Consider the following 20,133-nt stretch of genomic DNA (forward strand, 5'->3'; position numbering starts at 1 on the left):
CTATATCTATATCTATATCTATATCTATATCTATATACAATATAGATTTCATTTATATATGAATATAGGCCATTATAGTAAATATATGACATATGAATATGATATTTAATAATAAAATCTTTTAAATAATATTTTAATACTATTTAATAATATATTATTTAATAATAAAAATTCTTCATTTGATATTTCCATATATGTGGACATTGCTCTATCCACATGGTGTGGTAACCTTATATGTGTGCATTTCTATACATATATGTCCCAATTGTTCTATCCACACGTTACCTACGTGTATTGCCTTCCTCTGCCCAAACACATTTTAGCCATATTTAGATATGCTTAGATATGCATTCTTCTATCCACTCATGCTACATGTGTGTGCATTTATAAATACATAGATATACTGTCTTCTGTCCACACACAAGTTTCCTTACATGTATGGATGCTTTGATAGAGACATTTTTGCATGCATCACTTTATCCATAGTGTTATCTGCATGTATGGATGCCTTCCTCTATCCAAATAAATATTATCCATATTTAGATATGCTTAGATATGCGTTCCTCTGTCCACACATGTTACATGTGTGTGCATTCATAAATAAATACATAGGTACACTGTCCTCTATCCACACACATGTTATCTACATGTATGGATGACTTCCTTTGTCCAAACACATTATTATTAGCACATACATGTGTGTGAATATACATTGGCCCGCTCCTTCCCAAATAGCTCTTTCTAGTAATAAATAGATATAAAAGGAAAATTAGCAAACTTAACAAAATTCGCCAACATATTTGCTAAACTTGGCAGGTACTCGGTGGTCCATACCCATAGCTTCTCACCTTGGCAAAGAAGGCTCTATTGATTTCCTTTGATTAGAAGTGTCTCCCAATCTCTTTGTGTTTTCCATAGGCCAGATAGCATTTACCACCCAGGGTGATCCATATGCCCTACACCACTGGCCAAGTCATCACTGGAAAGGGAGTAGAAAGGAGTCTGCCATCTCCAGGGCTCCACCCTTTATGATATTACTTCCTTCCCCTGCTTTGAGGTAGAGTACAAGGTGGCGGGGGGAGAGGAATGCTGGGTAACAAGAAAATGGGTAGATTTGAAGATCTGACCTCAAATCCTTGTTCTGCATGACCTTGGGTAATTCATATCTCCTCTGAGCCTCAGTTTCTCATCCACAAAATGAAGTAGGTGAGGCGACCTCTAAGTTCCTTCCCTCCATGAGTGCAATCTTGCTGACCATATGCCTCAAGTGTCTGGGGAGTAATAGAGTAGGAAAGTAGGGTTTGACTGCAGCTCAGTCATTTGTTGTATGACTTTCAGGAAGTCCCCTGACCTAAGATACTTCTTTATACTTAGGAAGGGTTCAAGTAAGTAGAGAGACATGTGTATGTGTGTGTTGTGGCAGGGTCAAGTATGGGTTGGAGGAGAGGTCCCTTCCAACTCTGGGATTCTGGGATCTCTGCCCTATCTCCTTGTCTTTGGTCAGGGTTCAATGAGATGTATGATGCAAAACACTTCAGAGATAAGTGGGAACAATAAGTGGTCCTTTAGGATGGTTTTGGTCCTTTAGCAGAGAAAATGGTCTAGACCAAGTGATCAGAAAGCTGTGAGACCCTGTCAAAGTCACCTCCCTTCTCAGTATCCTCATCTGTAGAATGGGGCTTCTATACAAATGTTTCTCTTCTCCCAGGATTGGTATGAGGAAAGTTCTTTGGGAATCTTGCTGTGCTGTAAAAGGAGTTTGGGGTTCTGACACAATAACTGTGAGATGACTAGCCAGCAGTCGAATCTCTATCCGCCTTGGTTCCCCATCTGCATCATGGAGACAATAATCTTGGCAATGTGCTCTTCTTTCAAAGGAGGGAAGGGTCAGCTTCAAGTCTAGGACCCTACCATCCTCATGGGGAAAAGCTCTTGGTCAGGTTTTTGTTTTTTTAGTTTTTTTGCAAGGCAAATGGGGTTAGGTGACTTGCCCAAGGCCACACAGCTAGGTAATTATTAAGTGTCTGAGACCGGATTTGAACCCAGGTACTCCTGACTCCAGGGCTGGTGCTCTATTCACTGCACCACCTAGCCGCCCCCTTGGTCAGTTTTAAGGGTAATAGGGAGCCCCTCCAGCTTCTCGATCAGAGGAATGCCAGGGGCAGATCAGCACTTTAGGCAAACAACACTATGACATCTGTGTAGGGAGAGACCGGAGGTGGGGGCAGCTCTTAGGAAACCACTGTAAGAGTCTGCATGAGAAAGGACAGGGACTCGAGTGAGGGGAGTGGCAGCACCTCTAGGAAGAAGGGATTGTGAGGGATATTGGGGAGGCAAATGCAATAGGATTGAATAAATGATGATAGGAAAGAGGAGAGGTAAGAGTTGGGGAGGACTTTGAGGTTGATTGCACATAGGTGCTTTGAGGGATGGTTGGAAGGGTTGGCCATGCACTCAATAAAAATGGGAAAATTTAGCAGAAGAGAGTTTGACCTCAGTTTCCTCATCTGTAAGATGAAGTTGTTGCACTAGTTGGCCCCTAAGGTCCTTTTTGACTCTCAATCTCTCATCTGATAAAGGGCTGTATTCATAACAGCTTGGAATGTTGGGAGTGCAAAACGGATACTTTATAGAGGAAGAAACTTAAATTCAGAGGTCAAGTGACTTGTTAAAGGTCACACAAAATGGCAGGCATTGAACTCCAAACAAGTCCTATGCTGTCTTGACTGCACTGAACTCTCTCTCTCTCTCTCTCTCTCTCTCTCTCTCTCTCTCTCTCTCTCTCTGAAGGCCAAGCTTGTCAGTGTGTCAGTAACACACACACACACACCCCACACCACACGCACACCACACCACACACACACACACACACACACACACACACACACACACACACACACTTTCCCTGCTCCCATCTTGCATCAGATGAGCTAAGTAAAAGACGTGGGCTCACGGAGCTTGGGAAAAGTTTCTTCTGAGAATATGGAGGCAGAGCAAATGAGGGTTGATGATTTGATTTGCTGACAGCCTCCGCGGGGTGGGATCCCAGGTTATGGCCATTTGCGTTCACTCTGGACTGAGCCAAACCAGCTGGCGCCTCCTCTGTGTTTGAGAACCAGATGGTTGGAGAAATGAAGAGAGTCAGGACCCTGGGGCCTTGTGCAGAGTCAGCCAGCCCCTTGGCTATCCCGAGCACATTCCTCCCCACTTCTGGCATGGATCCATCTTCCAGGTCAGCCCGTTCCTCCTTGCTTCAGCCAAGGGAGGCAAGAAGGGGACCACCTGTACAGATAGGCAAATGGTGACCCTGGGTCACAGAAAAGATCAGTCTTAATCTTGGTAAATGTGTTAGCAACTCTGGATCAGCCCTCCCAGGGAACAGAACGCCTCAGACTAGCTATAATGCTTCCAAAGTCTCCCCTCTCCAAGCCAGTCTCTACATAGCTGCTAAGGTGATCTTCCCGAAGCATAGGTCTGACCATATTTCTCAGATCAACTGCTCAAGAAACTCCCATGGCTCCCTTTTATCCCTAATATTTGTTTTTGTTTTGCCTTTTTTGCAAGGCAAGGGGGTTAAGTGGCTCACTCAAGGTCACACAGCTAGGTCATTATTAAGTGTCTGAGGCTGGATTTGAACTCAGGTCCTCTTGACTCCAGGGCTGGTGCTCTATCCACTGCACCACCTAGCTGCCCCTTATCCTTAAGATTAAATACGAATCCTTTGTTGGCATTTAGAACCCTTCTAAATCTGTTCTGACCATATTCCTCAGCTCAACTGCTCATGAAACCTCCATGGCTCCTTCTTACTCCTGGGATCAAGTACAAATCCTTTGTTGACATTTAGAACCCTTCCAAGTCTGCTCTGGTCATACTTCTCAACTCAACTGCTCATGAAACTTCCACGGCTCCCTTTTACTCCCAAGATCAAATACCAATCCTCTGTGGACATTTAGAGCCCTGCTCAGTCTGGTTCCTGCATGTCTCTCCAGACTAATCTCAACTTCACATTTTATGTTCCAGTCAAACTGCCTAACTTCCTCTGGTCTATGTACATCTCTCACCTCCATGTCTTTGCATAGGCTGTATCTCCTGCCTAGAATGCACTCTCCCTTCCCATTTCTATTTCTTAGAACTTCTGGCTTTTTTCTAAGGTTCATCCCAAGCACCATCTGTCACATGAGGTCTTTCTTAGACCCTGCAATCCTTACGGTTTCTCATTGCCAGCTGAAATCAATTCCTAATTACTATGCATATATTTATCTGAGTATTTTTTTCCCTTCCAGAAGGGCCTAAAGCATTTCTTCATATTTTATTTCTTTCTTTTTCAGTATTTTTCCTGGACTTATCCTTTCATTGGTGAAAGGAGATCCCAGTGGTATTCAGTTCCCTCTACCAACTTAGGTGATCATCTCCTTTTCAACATAACCTTACTGAGACATTAGATGACTTATCTAGAGTCACACGGCTAGGGTGCTTCACTGGTGGGACTTAGTTTTTTTGACTTTGAGACTGGTTTGCTCATATCTGTACAGTGGGACCATGGTGGGTGAAGGAGACATGCATCACCCTTTCATTTGATCAGAAACTCCCCTCACAAGCAAATGGGAGAGACAGTGTTTTATAAACTTCAAAGCACTGAAGAATCATGGGAGCACAGATCTAGCAGGAGAAGAAACCCCAGAGGTCATTTAGTCCAGGCTTCTCGGGTTCCTTATCAATGGAGCAAACTAGCCAATTAATTGTTAAGGTCCTCATATGTGCAGGTAATAGTCTGTTAAGAAGGGGCTAGACAGACAAAGACATAATAGTCCCTTCCCTCAAGAAACTTATGTTCTGGGTGGCTAGGTGGCGCAGTGGATAAAGCACCGGCCCTGGAGTCGGGAGTACCTGGGTTCAAATCTGGTCTCAGACACTTAGTAATTACCTAGCCGTGTGGCCTTGGGCAAGTCACTTAACCCCATTTGCCTTGCAAAAACATTAAAAAAAAGAAGAAGCTTATGTTCTAGTGGGGGAGCATGTCAGTGGAGAAGAACATAGATACAAGAAAAACAATAGATACAAAGTGAACATCAGGGAGGTTGGGGGGAGGGTGCCCATCAGGATAGGGATGGGGGTGATCAGGGCAGGCTTCATGTAGCAGAGGATGCTCAAACTGACGTGTGAGAAGGGAGAGCATTCCAGATGAGGGGGACAGTCAATGAGAAAACATGGAGGTGGGAGATGGAGTGTCCTAGAGAGAGGGAAAGATGAAGAGAATTGTGAATGTAGAAATTGGGTGGAGAGGTAATCTGGCTACCACCTACTCTTGAGATGTAATTGGAACTATGAATATAGCAGAAACAGGCTTCTAATCTTGTCAAATTGGGTGGGGATCCCCATTGCTGATGTAAAATGTATACCCTGATCTCCTTAGACTTTACTTTCTACCTAATTCCTGGGCCAGCAAAGGAAAGGGAATTCACTTTTTGCCCTCTGGATGAGAGGCAAGACATAAAAACCTGAATTGAACTCCCGCTCAGGCGCGCAGTCTTCTCTGACTTGTTGGTCCAGCCAACACTGCTTGGTGTTCTCTCTCTGTCTCTCTGTCTCTGTTTCTGTCTCTATCTCTGTATCTGTCTCTGTCTCTCTCCCCCTCTCCCTTCCTATGTGTGTTGTAAATTCTTTTAATAAATTTTTCTTTTCTTTCCACCCTTGCTTTCCCAAATCTGCACAATGATTCCTCATAGGCAGAACTGAACTCAAGTAGCCAACAGCTACACTAGTTGAAGGCCAGTGTGGTAGGACCATGGCATTTGTGGAAGGGAACTAAGATCTGGCAAGAAGTGTTGGGGTGGCTAGGTGGTGCAGTGGATAGAGCACCGGCCCTGGAGTCAGGAGGACCTGGGTTCAAATCCGACCTCAGACACTTAATAATGACCCAGCTGTGTGGCCTTGGGCAAGCCACTTAACCTCATTGCCTTGCAAAAACTAAAAAAAAAAAAAAAACGACTGGAAGTGAAGGAAGGAGCCAGAGATCTCAAGAACAATTGATACTCAATAATGTTATGGGGGTGAGGGGGTTGATTGGGAAAATTTCTTTTGTGGCTGTGGAGAAGATAGATTATTTTGGCAAAAGACTTGAGGCAAGAGCCCAAAATGGAGGCCGTTGTCATTGTCCAGTGAGGAGGGGCATGGAAAAAAGATAGGAGGTCTAAATATCAAGGATTAACAACTGATTGACTATAGCAAGTAATAATGAGGAATCCAGGGTGACCCTCGGAGTGCAAACATAGGTGATTGGGAAAATGGTGCTCTGTTTGATAATAAAAGTGAAGAATGTGGAAGCTGAGTTACAGATCATAATGATAGTGACCACTAGAATTCATAGAATGCTTTACAGTTTGCAAAGTGATTTCATTTTTTCTTCACAACACTCTTGGGAGGTGGGGTTCTATTTTTCTCCCCATTCCACAGATGAGGAAAGTGAGACCCAGAGGGACCCAGACAGTAAATGGGAGAGCCAAGATTCCTTCAGCTCCAGATCCAGCCCACAGCAACCCAGTAACAGAGATGATCTTGGCTGTTTGGTCCTAACCCAACATACCAGAGTGATTTCTCTCTATTGGTGATGAGCGGATTTATGGGCCATGCCTGAAACTGTGTCCCTGTTCTCAGCCAATAGTGAGTGGGCTATCTAAGTGATGATGGCCTTCCCCATTGGGAGTTGTTGGAACAACAAAGTGCTATCAGTTGAGTTGGGGCAATGATTCTACACTGGACTTTATTCTTTGGTTTCTGAGATCAATTAAATAATAACTGAGACTCTTCAGATGAAGCCTCCAGGGAAATAAACAGAACGGAGCAGATGACCAAGTGGTTTTTTGGGAAGCTTTTCTGATTACCTAAGGGGAAACCCCTGAAAAGGTATCCTGGAGGGATCCCAGAACTTGGGGGGACCTCCATGGCCAGCTAGTCCAAGTCCCTCACTTTGCACTTCAGGTAATAGAAGCCTAAGGGCCCTCAGGGACCTACCCAAGCTCAAAGCTGGAAAAAACATTAGAAGGGATTTGAACCCCGGGCTGCTGACACCAGAGCCTGGGCTGTTTCCACTGAACCAGCCCCCAGGACTGTCTGGAATCTGGGCTGGGGGCGGGTGGGGTCTCAAGCACCAGACAGTGGGGAACTCAGGGGCTGAGAACCCCCAGGGCCTGGCCCAGGCTCCATCTCAGCTGCCTGTGGTTTGGCCAGGGATCTCTGGGCCTGTGGGAAGGATGGAGATCAGACCTCCTCCTCCAGGCCTGGCCCTGGCTCAGCCTTCTCTTCCCGGTCTCGCTCCAGCCACAGCAGGGAAATCGGGAGGCTGACGTGAGGGGCTGACCTCACCGGGCAGCTCTCCCTCTTCCTGGGAACCTGGGGTCACCAGCTGCTACTGCTGGGAAGGAAGTGAGAGGTTCTACTGTGAAGAAATGGCACCTCTTGGGGATAGGGTGTCCACACGGCCTGGAACATGTGGAAGAGGAGATTCTGTTTGGTGGGACAGAGAAAGAGTGCTAACCCTGATGGAAGAAGCTCTGTTTGGACCACTCTGGCCACATCAGCAACTCTCTTGGAGACTCAGCTTTCTCACCTTTTAAATGGAGCTAATCATACTTGCCTCAATCTGCCTCAGAGAGTTGTGAAAAAGGAGCCTTAATGTGACAGAATGACATGGTCCATGTGGACTGAGTATTATTAGTACAAAGACTAAAGGGAGACAGTCCCTGTCCCCACTAGTGGGAGGAGAAACTACATAGCCAGAAAAGTAGTGAGCAGGGAAGGGAGTAGCTGGGAAATCATATGGATAGATAGATAGATAGATAGATAGATAGATAGATAGATAGATAGATAGATAGATAGATAGATAGATAGATGGATGGATGGATGGATGGATGGATGGATGGATGGATGGATGGATGGATGGATGGATGGATGGATGGAGATAGATGACGGATGGATAGATAGCTAGATAAATTGAAAGAAAGCTAGTTGGCTAGATAGATGGATAGACAAGTGATAGATAAATGGAAACAAATGATAGATAATTAGACGTAGACATCATAACTAAAAATTATATATCATCATAAGGTTTGCAAAGCATTTCACAAATATCATCGTATTTTCCCTTCATGGTAACCTTGGGAAGCAGGTGTTATCATTACACCCATTTTTACAGATGAAAAAACGGATGCTGACAACAGCGAAGCCCAGGGACCAACAACTAGTGTCTGAATCAGCGTTCAAACTCAGATCTTCCTGATTTCAAGTCCTGCACTCTCTCCACTCTACTCCATTTGCCCTAAAATAGACCTAGCTAAAGGTAAAGACATAGATACTGATGGTACAGAAATGTATGACTACAGATCACAGATGCAGAGCCAAAGGGCTTTCAGAAGCCATCTAGTTGAGCTCCTTCATTTCACAGGGGAAAACTGAGAAAAGGGGGTGTTAAAAACAGAGACCTAGGGAAAGAAAGTGACTTATCCAAAGTCACACATCTAATTAGTGGCAGAACCAAGATTAGAAATCACTTTCTCTAATACAAGAGTCAATGTTCTCCCCTCCATAACACACTGTGAATAAAACTGTGTGACTCAGTGGGGAGAGAGGCCTACCTCCAAAGGCAAAGAGACTTGGGTTCAAGTCCCTCCTTTAATATGCCAATTTCATGCCTCTGGACAAGCCTCAGTTTCCTCATCTGTAAAATGGGGATAATAGCAACCCCTCTTTCATAAGGTGTTTGTGAGGATCAAATGAGATGAATCTGTAAAGTGCTTAGCACACAGGTATCATATAAATGACAGCAATTATTATTACTATTTAACCTTTCAAGGCCCCAGGCCCCAACTCTCTAAGACACTAAACACTGTAGAGAAAAAGCAATTCTGTTTTGATAGAAGACAGTTTCTCCCTCTTATGCATGAGATGACAGACTGGGTCCAAAACTAATTATTCTTGTTGTAAGAGGGGCACCTGTGATGAAGTTGGGCTTGCATACTCAGGGAGGGCTAGATAGTCCAAAAGATCACAGAGTTGTCTCTGGAATTATGTGTGTGAGTGTGTGTGTGTATGAATGTATATAGCTATATCTATATCTAATCTATATATCTATATCTATATTTATCTCTATCTCTATCTCTATCTCTATCTCTATCTCTGGCTCTGGCTCTGGCTCTGGCTCTGGCTCTGTCTCTATCTCTATCTCTATCTGTTAAGCCAATGAATCAAGATTTATTCAAAGACCATCATTCCAGGCACTTAAGTTACAAAAGAAAGACAAAAGGAATGACTGCCCTGAAAGAACTTACATCCTATTCATCACCAATCAGAAGTCCTGAATTCAAATCCTAGTTCTGTCGCTCACCATGTGTCCTTGGGCGAGTCCTTTAACTTCTTGTATCTCAGTTTCTGCATCTGTAAAATGTTGGGCTACTTGACCCCTAAGGTCACTTCCTAAGCATTGTGCTGCATTGAGTCATAAGACAGCAATACCAGGGGCACGGGGGAGGCGGGGAACCGGACAGGTACTGGCATTTATTAGCTGAGCATCAGATGATAAACCTTTGAGGGTTTGCGCAATGATAAGACATTGAGGGAAGACTCATGGTGAGGTGGTGAAGCTTGAGGCTTAGTTAGGCATCTCAAGGGGGTTTATTCGACTCTATATTGAGTAGAGGTACCCACCTCTGGATCTATGGGGCAATCTCAAGGAGATTGAGTCAGCTCTATGCTGGGTCCCCCAAGAGTGGAGTATAGGATTGGCCAACAACTTTTGACATGATTTCACAAGGCCAGTGATCCTCTGTGTGACCTTGGGCTAGCCCCTGTGCCTCAGTTTCCTCCTCTGTAAAGTGGAGTTGATCTCATTGATTTCAAAGGTCCCATTCACCTCTGACTACCTACAATTCTATGGAATCCAAGATTCTACTCCATGAGGAAAACAAATTTAGAGTGGCAACATTGGCCCAAGTAACTTCTCAGTCTTCTGAAAATTCTGGTACATGGAGGCTTCACCTGGTGTCACTGGTTCAAACAAAGAAATGAAGGGGATATCTTTCTGGGAACCTGTTCTAACCCTAACCCTCTCCCCCAGCTCTGGCATTCCCTGTTCCAAGGTCCCTTTTAGCTCCCACAGTCGGAGGTCTCTCAAACTATGTACTCTGGGCTGAGTTGGATTGCCAACCTTGCATGCCACCAGAATTCTGGCCAGGGGTTAATTGGATAGTTGTTGAACTAAGGACAGTGTGTGAGCTAAGTACAAATCATCAGTCAAGAGAAAAAAATGTGAGGCATTTTTCTAATTCCAATCGGCTCCTTCCCAGCTCCTCCTCATCCAGGCAGAAGATCAAAGACCCGAGGAGCTGGCTGCTTCTCAATCCCTGTTGTCCTCTCAGCTGCCTGGGCTGCCTCTTTCTGGCCCCCCTCTTCCTCTTCCTCTTCGGGGACCCTGCTTCCATGGTTCAGCCAGGGAGGGACAGGACATTCTAAGTTTTGTCTTCTTTGTGAATTCAATTAGAGCTGGAAAAAAGGAAGGGCCATAGAGAATATTGAGCCCGCAGGATGTCAGCCTACCTAAAAGACTTGGGAATGTCAGAGCTAGGGGAATAAGGGGGACCTCAGAAGAAGGAATGTAAGAGCTTTGGTGGGGGGGACTGGGGGGGCCTCAGAACAGGGAATGCCAAAGTTTGGAGAGCCCCTAGAACACAGAATGCCAGATTTGGGAGGGACCTTGAAACAAAGGATGTCAGAACTGCAAGGGGCCTCAGAACACAGAATGTTGGATATGGGAAGGGGCTTAGAACAGAGGATGTCAGGACTAAGAGGGACCTTAGAAAAATGGGATGTCAGAACTGGGAGGGACCTTAGAGTTAGAGAATATCAGAGCTGGGGTAGAACAGAGAAAGACCTTAGAAGAGAGAATATGTGGGGGGGGGGGAGGAGTGGGAAAAGGATGTGCAGCCCTTAGAACAGGAAATTTCCGAGCTGGAAGGGGCTTAGAAGAGAAATCCTAGACTGTTTACATTGAAAGGACCTCTGAGATCCTACCTCTTCACCTCGAGGAGGAGACCACATGTGGGCCTGCTGGGTTTTCCACCCTCCTTATCACTACCCTACTTCCTAATCCCAACCCAAGGATGACTTAGGAGCAGCTGGCTTGACTTCTTGTCATCAAGATCTGGCCGGTTAAATTGGGCCGGAAGGTGTGAGGGTGGAGGGAGCAGAGGGACATCATTTCCATCTCCCTGACTCCAGATGTGGATGTAGCCTCAGCCCTGAGGGAGGTGGAGTTTTGGCATGGGCAGGGCGGGGAGGGCAGAGGCCATCACTGACCAGAGGGACTCTCTATGTCTCTTGTCCAGAGGGAAAATCAAAAGGCATCCTCACATGGTCCCTCTTAATCACGGTCCCGTTCCAAAAGCCAACAAAACAGAACCGGAGTCCTATGCCATTATTCCTAGCTGGGGCACCCAAGTGACTAGGTCTTTTTTTTTTTCAATTTTTTTCAAAGTAAACACTTCAGGCCCCTTGGGACACTTAGCTAAGACTATCCAGGGGGTGCCAAGAGGCAGGGACTGGAACAGGCAGTGACTCACCTCACAGAGGACCACCAGTTTGATCCCAAGATTCAAGGATCTGGTTCTACTTTTTGATGGTTTTTGGACCTGGGGCCATGATTAAGAGGGATGGCCAGAGACATCCACATTGCGCCACTAGAGGTAAAATTCTTGGATTGGCACAAGACAGACCAGAGTGAAAGCATTTTCCAAGAATATTTTCATTAACCAAGAACAAAAGTCAGAGGTTCGAAGACAATCAGATACAATTGTGGTTCTGATCACAAACGATGTCGACTAGTGATCTTGTGATGGTATTCCCATGACCTGCCAGGCAGCTTCTGGGTAACCAAAGTCTTTGGGTCCTATGGAGAATAAGGTTGAAGGTCTGAGAGGAAAGGCTGAATTGGCAATTAGTCCACCAAGAGACAGGTTTGGATTAACCATGTTGTCATAGACCAGTGTTGCTGAAGTATCATGGTGCAAGAAAAGCTCCTAATGATGATTAGTCCATCTAGAGACAAGCTTGGATGTCATATGAATAGCTACTCTGTTGCCAGAAATCACAAATTGGCTCTTTGCCAGGTATGACTGGCACCCCAAGGTGCCTCACTGATACAGGAGAGGAAATCATGCCCAAAGCCCAGGACTCTCACAGTATCTTCCTGTCACAACATACCCTAGGATGAAATGGTTCTGCAAAAGACAAATGAGAAGGATGTTTTTGCATAACATACCCCTCACTATAATAAACATAATGTGAAAGTCATATCGCCGTTAACTTGGGTTGGTCTTCAAATTCAAAGGACGACAACAACGTCAACTACCTCTACTACCACCACTACTACTACTACTACTACTACTACTACTACTACTACTACTACTACTATTACTACTACTACTTTGGTGAGCTCATCTCAGATGCTTGATACCTAAAATCAGAGTGTCAGAGTCAGAAGCAATCTTAGGAACCATTCTCTCATTTGACAAATAAGGAAACTGAGGCACAAAGAGGGAGGCAATGGATTGCTCACGACCACACAGGCAGGTAGAACTGCAATGGGAACCCAGTCCTCCTGGCCCTTGATCTGAGGCTCCTTCCCTTGGCCTAGACTAAACTGAAGCTCGCAGGCTTGTTTGGGAAGCAAAATTATATTTACCCGTGAAACTTAACACAGGATAAGATGGAAATGATGACTGACATGTAGGACTTCATCTAGAAAAGGAGAGAGTGGAGGGCAGCCAACTGTGAGGTTGTAAGCAGCCCCTGGGCTGGAAGATGAAGGAGCCAGGATGCTTAATTCCAACCTTCCTCCCAAGTTTGCTCAGGGCAGACCAACCCTACCTCTCAGGATGAAAACATGCAAACTTGGACTGGTGGTTGATGGGAAAAAGCTGGAGAACCCAGGAGCCTTTCCTCCTCTTCTCCCTCTTTCCCCTCCTCCCCCTTCCTCTCCTTCCCCTCTTCCACTTACTTCCTCATCTTACTCTCCCTTCTCCCCTCCTCCTCCCCTTCAGTTTTCTCTCACTTCTACTCCTCCTCCCTTCTGCTTCCCTTCCCCTACCTCTTCTCCCCTTCTTTGTCCTCCTTCTCCTCCCTCTGCCCTCTCCTCCTCCTCCCCCTCTTCAGCCCCCTCTTGTAAGCATTTTTCTTGCTATTCCTAGGGAATATTTGAAGAGGTATCCACTCAGAATGATGCTCTTAGGGGAAATGTGCAAGCTGGAAGCAAGATCTGTGGAGGGAGTCTGAGACTTTAAGAGCTGGGTGGGACCCCTGAAACAAACCATCGTTTCCAACTCTTACATTTTTCAGGGGAAGAGCCAAGAGGCAGCAGGGTATAGTAACTAGGATGCTGAAGTCAGGAGGATCTCGACTTGAATCCTATCTCAGACACTTAACTAGGGCCATCCTGGTCAAACACTTCATTTCTTCAGGACTCAGTTTCTCTTTCTGTAAACTAATTTGCATATTCTGTAAGCTAATTTTGATGGCTTCAAAGTTCCCATCCAGCCCCAATCTAGGACTCTATCATTCCCCAATGGCAGTCCATCCACGGATGCTTCCCCAAGTCCTCCTTGCATTGTCAGACTAGGGTGCCCACAGGATTCTAGAGTTAAGCCTCAGGAAATTGTCACCTATGAGTTCCTACCAGTGGTGTCCTTCCAGTCTTTCCAGGTAATTTAATTTGCTTTTAGGTAGGGTATTTACTAAGTAGGCAAAGCAAGAACAGTTAGTGAAAATAACAAACAACCAAACCCCCAAAAAACAATCCTCCCTCAAAAAACCCTGAGTGTTCATTCTCTCCCTGAATATATGGAATCAGTCAATCAACAAACACTTATTAAATATCATCGATGTGCTAATCATGGCATTAGATACTGGAGACTCAAACAAAACATGCTCTGACATCAAGGAGCTTACATTCTAATGAGGGAGGCAGCATGAACATATATAAATTTGTTCTTTTTATCTAATGGTAGCCACCAACTGCAAGTTAGTAAGGAAGATCTGGGTTCAAATCTTACATCTTTCCTCTTATCAGAAGACTGGGAGGTGGAGGACCAAACCCCTCCCAAACTCCTCCCAAACTCTTCGCCTTGCTTTGCAGAGGGTAGGAACTGTATTTCCAGATCATTCCACTTTACATCTGTAGCTCTTTCTGGTTTCAATTCCCTGGAACAAGATGGTTGCCTCATGCCATTTGCATTCCTTTCCCAGTCTCCCTCTTTCTGACTTCCTTTTGTGTGTTGTCTCTCTAAATTAGTTTCTAAACATGACTGGAAATTTGGATTCCCAGAACTTAGCATAGTTGTATAAATCTTGTTGAATTGAATTGAAAATGTGACTCTACACTTAAGGCCATTGCCTTAAATAAATAAAATTTAAAAAAAAAAGAGTGACTCTGAATACCTCTTTGACCCTCTCAGAATTCTAAAGCCTCTCAATCTATAAGTTCCATAGCAGTGGCCAATCTACATTGGGGAAGGAAGTTTCCATGCTGGAAGTGACCTATCCATTGACATCACAGATCTGTACCTAATTATAGACATACGGTTAGTTCATATTCCTCTAGCATTTATGGCTTACAAACCATTTTTCTTCTTCTACACACAAACCCAGGACTTTCTCAACACACAAGAAATTAGCTGGTTACAATCTGACACTTCTATGGCTTTGTGATAGAGAAATGACATTGAATTGATCCCAGGCCCCTAATTATTGAACCCCAAATCTAAATAGGTAGGGAATGCTGAAAATCATATCATAGAATCATATATTGTAAGATCTGGAAGGACTTTAGATCACCTACTGTTAGAGAGGGCCCTTAGAACAGAATATCAGAGCCTAGAACAGGGAATGTCAGCTCTAGGAGGGATGTTAGAGTACAACCTGTCACAATAAGGAATGTCAGGGGAAGAAGCTTGGTTAGAACCTTTGACATCATCTAGTCCAATTCCCTCATTTTGGAATGAAGAACTTGGAACCCAGAGAAATTAGATGATGTGTGGTCAAAGTCATACACATGAGGTCAGAACTGTAGCCAGAAGCCAGGGTCCATGTCCAAGGATAAGAGAAGTATGGTTCAGATTTGGGGTCTGGGGACAATGTGATGACTTCAAACAAGACATTTGGCATCAATCCCCTTTGTCATTTTCAGTAAGACTTTAAAATAATATGTGATCTTGTATCTACAAATCAAAGTCCCATACTCATTTCCACCACATACATCCTATGCTTTGGCTGTCCTATAAATACATGTGTATGTATGCTTAGACTCAAGAGGATGAATGGAGAGAGGATGGATGAGGAGAGGAAATACATATCCCATATATTCCCACTTAAGATATCAGGTGCCCAACCACCATTTTCCTTATATAAGAAGTGTTCTACACTCTCAGTCACCTGATCTTCTCAACCACCATTGTTAATTCTATATTAATGAATTTCTCCTGAAACTCTTTAATCAAATTTTGGGGGCAGAGCTAAGATAGCAGCATGAAGCTAGCATGCTCCTGGATCTTTTCCCTACACAACACTAAATGAAGCCTTTGCTTATACATTAAAGCTACAGATTTCACCAAGAAAAAGACAATATCCAAAGAAGTTTTTCAACAGTAGACATCATAGAGGATCTTCAGTGAAAATCTGTCTCTTGGGGATAAAGGGGAAGTAGAGCCCAGACAGGCAGGAGAGTGGGAAAGTCAGGGGGAAGGCTTTTAGCCATGGTGCAGTCCAGGTCCCGACAGCTTGACAATATCTTAAGTCCCAGCAGCTCGATAGCAAGCCAGTTCCAACCCCAAACAAAGTCTGAACCCTGAGAACCCAGGACAAAAGACAGGACTGAGTTGGGGACAAACCATTGCAAAGACAGAACCTGGCCATAAATGAGGAAATAAACGTCTGCAAAGGCAAGGCTCAGACCTCAAAGGAAACATCTTGGCCAATGACAAGCCAGGGATCAGATTCCAGCCCCAGCATAAAAAGCTTAGGTCTATACTCCCTATACCCCAGTATTAGAGCTCAGACATTTCACGATGAGCAAAAAAGCTAAAAGAGTGCTCACTATAGAAAGCTACTATGCAGATAAAGATGATAACAATGCCACCTCAGAAGAAGAAAACAGTGAAAAATTACCCACAGGGGTAGTCTCAAAGAAGTTCATGAATTGGACTCAAATCCAAAAGCTTATAAAAGAGTTTTAAAAAGAATTTAAAAACCAAAGAAGAGAGGAAGAAAAATGGAAAAAAGAAATGAATTGTTTGTAGGAAAATTATGAAAAATTGCAGGAAAATTATGAAAAAATGACCAAAGAAATCAACTCCTTTAAAAGTAAAAATAAGCAACTGGAAAAAGAATGTAACTCTGAAAAATAAAATTGATCAATTGGAAAAGGAAACACAAAAGTTAATTGAAGAAAATAAAACCCTAAAAATTAGAATTAAAGAAATAGAAACTAATGAATCTATAAGACTACAAGATTACATCATTCAAAAGAAAAATGTTGAAAAAAATTGAAGAAACCATAAAGTACCTTTTAGGAAAAACAAATGACTTGGAAAATAGATCCAGAAAAGATAATTTAGGAATCACTGGACTAGTAGAAATCATAGCTCAAAAAAAGAACCTGGAAAACATCTTGCAGGAAACTATCGGTGAAAACTGTCCAATTCTACTAGAATAGGAAGACAAAATAATCATTGAAAGAATACACACAACTCCTCCAGAAAGAGACCCCAGGATAAAAACTCCAAGAGCTATTATAGCCAAATTCCAGATTTCTCTAATAAAGGGGAAAATGCTGCAAGCAACAAAAAGGAAGCACAATCAGACTTACATGGGATTTATGAACTTCAACACTGAAGGACTGGAGGACCTAGAATATCATATATCAGAGGGTAAAGGACCTTGGATTACATCCAAGAATTTACTACCCTACAAAACTCTGCATATACTCCCAGGGGAAAAGATGGATGTTCAATGAAATAGAGGACTTCCAAAATTTCCTGATAAAAAGACCAGAAACTGAACAGAGAATTCACTCACCAAACACATGACTCAAGAGACATATAAAAAGGTAAATGAAAAGGGGAAGGAAGCAAACAAACAGAACAAAGCAAAACAAATGTTAGCCAAGACCATCAAATTGTATACAACACCTGTAACCCTTGAGAATGTATTTCTCTTAGGACAGTTTAAGGGTTGAATATAATTGAAGAGATTGCATTTAGAGGATATGGTATATTGTTGGTTCTTGTCTTTCCATCAAAAAGGACCAAGATGACATCACTATACTTGAATTGAAAAGCAGGGGTGTTTACTCTAAATTTATGTATCTCAATTTCCTTTGACCTACTTTAATTCTGCTTTGTTCACAAAGCTTAGCACTTTCTCTGATGAAGGCATCCTATGCTGGGCAGTTCTGAGCCAGTGTCTCTCATACCTTACTCCCCTACCTTACAACCTAAAGTTCTTAAGAGAAATCTTCAGAGAATTTCAGTACTTAGAGCATGTTGAGACTCTGTGGTTAATTAACTCACAAGTTACTTTAGGGGCAGAGAGTGAGAACCTACCTTAGAACTTAACCCACACTTCAGTTAACAAGGGTTTAAGTACCCTGGATGGGGAGCTTAAAAGGGGGAGTGTGGAAGAGAGTATACTTAGGGGGAGGGGGTACAAATGGTTCATGAAATGATTTGGCTTTGGATGATTCTTTGGGCCATGAGGATTGTGTCCTTGGAGGATACTTAAAAAAGAGAGTAAAGTATAAAATTATTATAATTTGATGTAATTCAAGACTCATGAGAAGTGTATTTCTAATGAGAAAGAAGAGGGGAGAATAGTTAGTATCTTTGAGGTAATGCTTATCAATCAATCAATCAATCAACCAACCAAGCTTATCAATCAGTCAATCAATCTGTGGTTATATTTTGGTAGTACTTTGAGCTTATCAAATAATCAAGCAATCAATTAATCAAGTTTTGATTGATAGTTCCTGATTAATTGTATTTGATTGATAAATAACACCAGGTGAAGAGGCTCAAAGATCTTTTATAAAAGAGGGAAAGAAGGGAGGGAATGGAACACTGAGTAAATTTTATTCAATAGATTTGGCCCAGAGATAGAATAAAATACATTCCCACTTGGTTTTAAAAATCTATCCTACTCTACAGGAGGTGGGGGGAGGGAAGAGAAAGAAAAGGGAAGAAGAGACTGATAAAAGATAAAGTGAAGGTATAAGTGAAAATAAACTGAAAGTTAAAGTTTGAAAGAAAAGCTAAAGGGGAAAGGAGTAAAACTTTGGTGAAGAGAAATAAAAGGAAAGAGAACATATAAATGGGGAAGATAGCAAGGAGAGAAATACAGAATTAGTAATCTTAACTGTAAATGGGAATGAGATGAGCTCTCCTATAAAACAGAAGTGGATAGCAGAATGGATTAAAAACTTGAACCTCTTTAAGCAAGACCAGTTTAAGAAGTCGTTCCTTTGTTCTTGCCATCTTAGGGTCTGGACCTGGTTCTCAGGCCTGCCTCAGTTGCTTCATCTGTCAAATGGGAAAAATAGCTATCCTCACAGAGTAGTTGTATGAATCAAGTGAAATAATCTAAGAGAAGGTATTTGAAAGGTGTAAAGGAAGGAATAGGCATGGCCCATCAACTTCCATTGACTCTATCATCACCTCTAGGAAGATGACTTTCTATCCCTTTGGTCCTTCAGCACCCACTCTCACTTGGACAGTTCCATTTGGACATCTCCTTGGGATCACAAACTCAATTGTGTGAGTTTTCCTCCAAACTTCCACATGCCTGTTGGGGCACTACCATCCTTCCAGGATCACAGGTATGAAATCCTTAGAGACACAGAAGTGATTTACTCAAGGTAACAGCAACTGTCAGAACAGGAAATGTCAGAATTCAAGTTCTGCAGGTCCAAATTCAGAACTCTTTCCCCTCTACAGCATTGTTCAATGATAGTGACCATAAGGTCTTTTTTTGGTGAAAGGGTGAAGTAGGGTCTCTCCATCTCTTTTTTGAGACCTTGTTTATTTGCTCATTCATTCATTATCAAACACAACTAGGTACAAAGCACAGTGCCAGGAACTTATATTGCCCTCACTGCAGCAGAGTCTTGCTCATCCCCCATTTGGCATCATGCAAATCTTTTCATCCCTTTGACCTCCCCTTCCCAGCCAAACACACCATCTTGTGGTTCATGCTCAGTGAATTTGCCTTCTCCCCCAACTTAGTGCTTCTTTCACTCTGGAGAAACATTTTGACCTTTGAAACTAGGAGCACAAAACTTCATTCAACTTCAAAATATAAATATATATTATATATATTAAGCACCTGCTGTATACAAGATCTTGTCCTCAGCACTGAAAATATAAAAATAAAAAATTATACTCAATTCACTCAAGAATGCTAACAAATGATCTTAGGGGAAATTAGTGGCTGACCATTTTAATCTACCCCCTCAACAATGGCCTTTTAGTAGGGGAAGGGAACAAGTATTTATTAAGCTCTAAGATTGTCAAGTGAACCTGATAACAACTGTAGAGGTAAACTGATCAAAGACCTCTCATCTACTGCTTGAACATATCTATGGTGACATAGCTCTCAAGGCCACCTATTCCACTTTTCAAATCTCTCTCATTCTATAGGGCCTTCCTTATATTCAACTTTAATGGGCCTCCCCTAACTTTTGCCTATAGTTCTGCCCTTGAAACAATGCTGAATCCCCGCTCCTTTCCTTTCTTTCCTTCAAATATTTGAAGGTAGTGATTATGTCCAAACTAAACCATTTTTGCAGAGTAATGAGTACTCCATTATTTAATATTAAAAGAACTCCAACAATGAAAATTTCAAGAAAAGTACTTTTCTTCTTTTCCATTCTCTTCTTGTCTTCTTCCTTAACCTCCTCTTCCCTCTCTTTCTCTGGAACATCCTCAGATTTCTTATAGGATAGATTTCCAGCACTCTCACCATCAAAGTTGGTGATTTCCTTTCTGTGGTTTCCAGCTTCAGGATCAAGCAATGACCACATTCATCTAGAGAAAACTATAG

The 20,133-nt window shown here is 43.0% G+C and overlaps 1 long non-coding RNA gene across 1 annotated transcript in view; it reads left to right on the top strand.

Annotated features, from left to right (window-relative positions):
- LOC141498085 (uncharacterized) overlaps positions 1-20,133 on the top strand; it is a 29,220-nt gene that overhangs the window by 7,293 nt on the left and 1,794 nt on the right. Inside the window, exon 2 of the long non-coding RNA XR_012471550.1 lies at positions 18,788-18,910. This is a non-coding gene — a long non-coding RNA (uncharacterized LOC141498085). The remainder of the gene's footprint in view (positions 1-18,787; positions 18,911-20,133) is intronic.

The sequence above is a fragment of the Macrotis lagotis genome, chromosome X (assembly GCF_037893015.1).
Source record: "Macrotis lagotis isolate mMagLag1 chromosome X, bilby.v1.9.chrom.fasta, whole genome shotgun sequence".
Classification (NCBI taxonomy): Eukaryota; Metazoa; Chordata; class Mammalia; order Peramelemorphia; family Peramelidae; genus Macrotis; species Macrotis lagotis.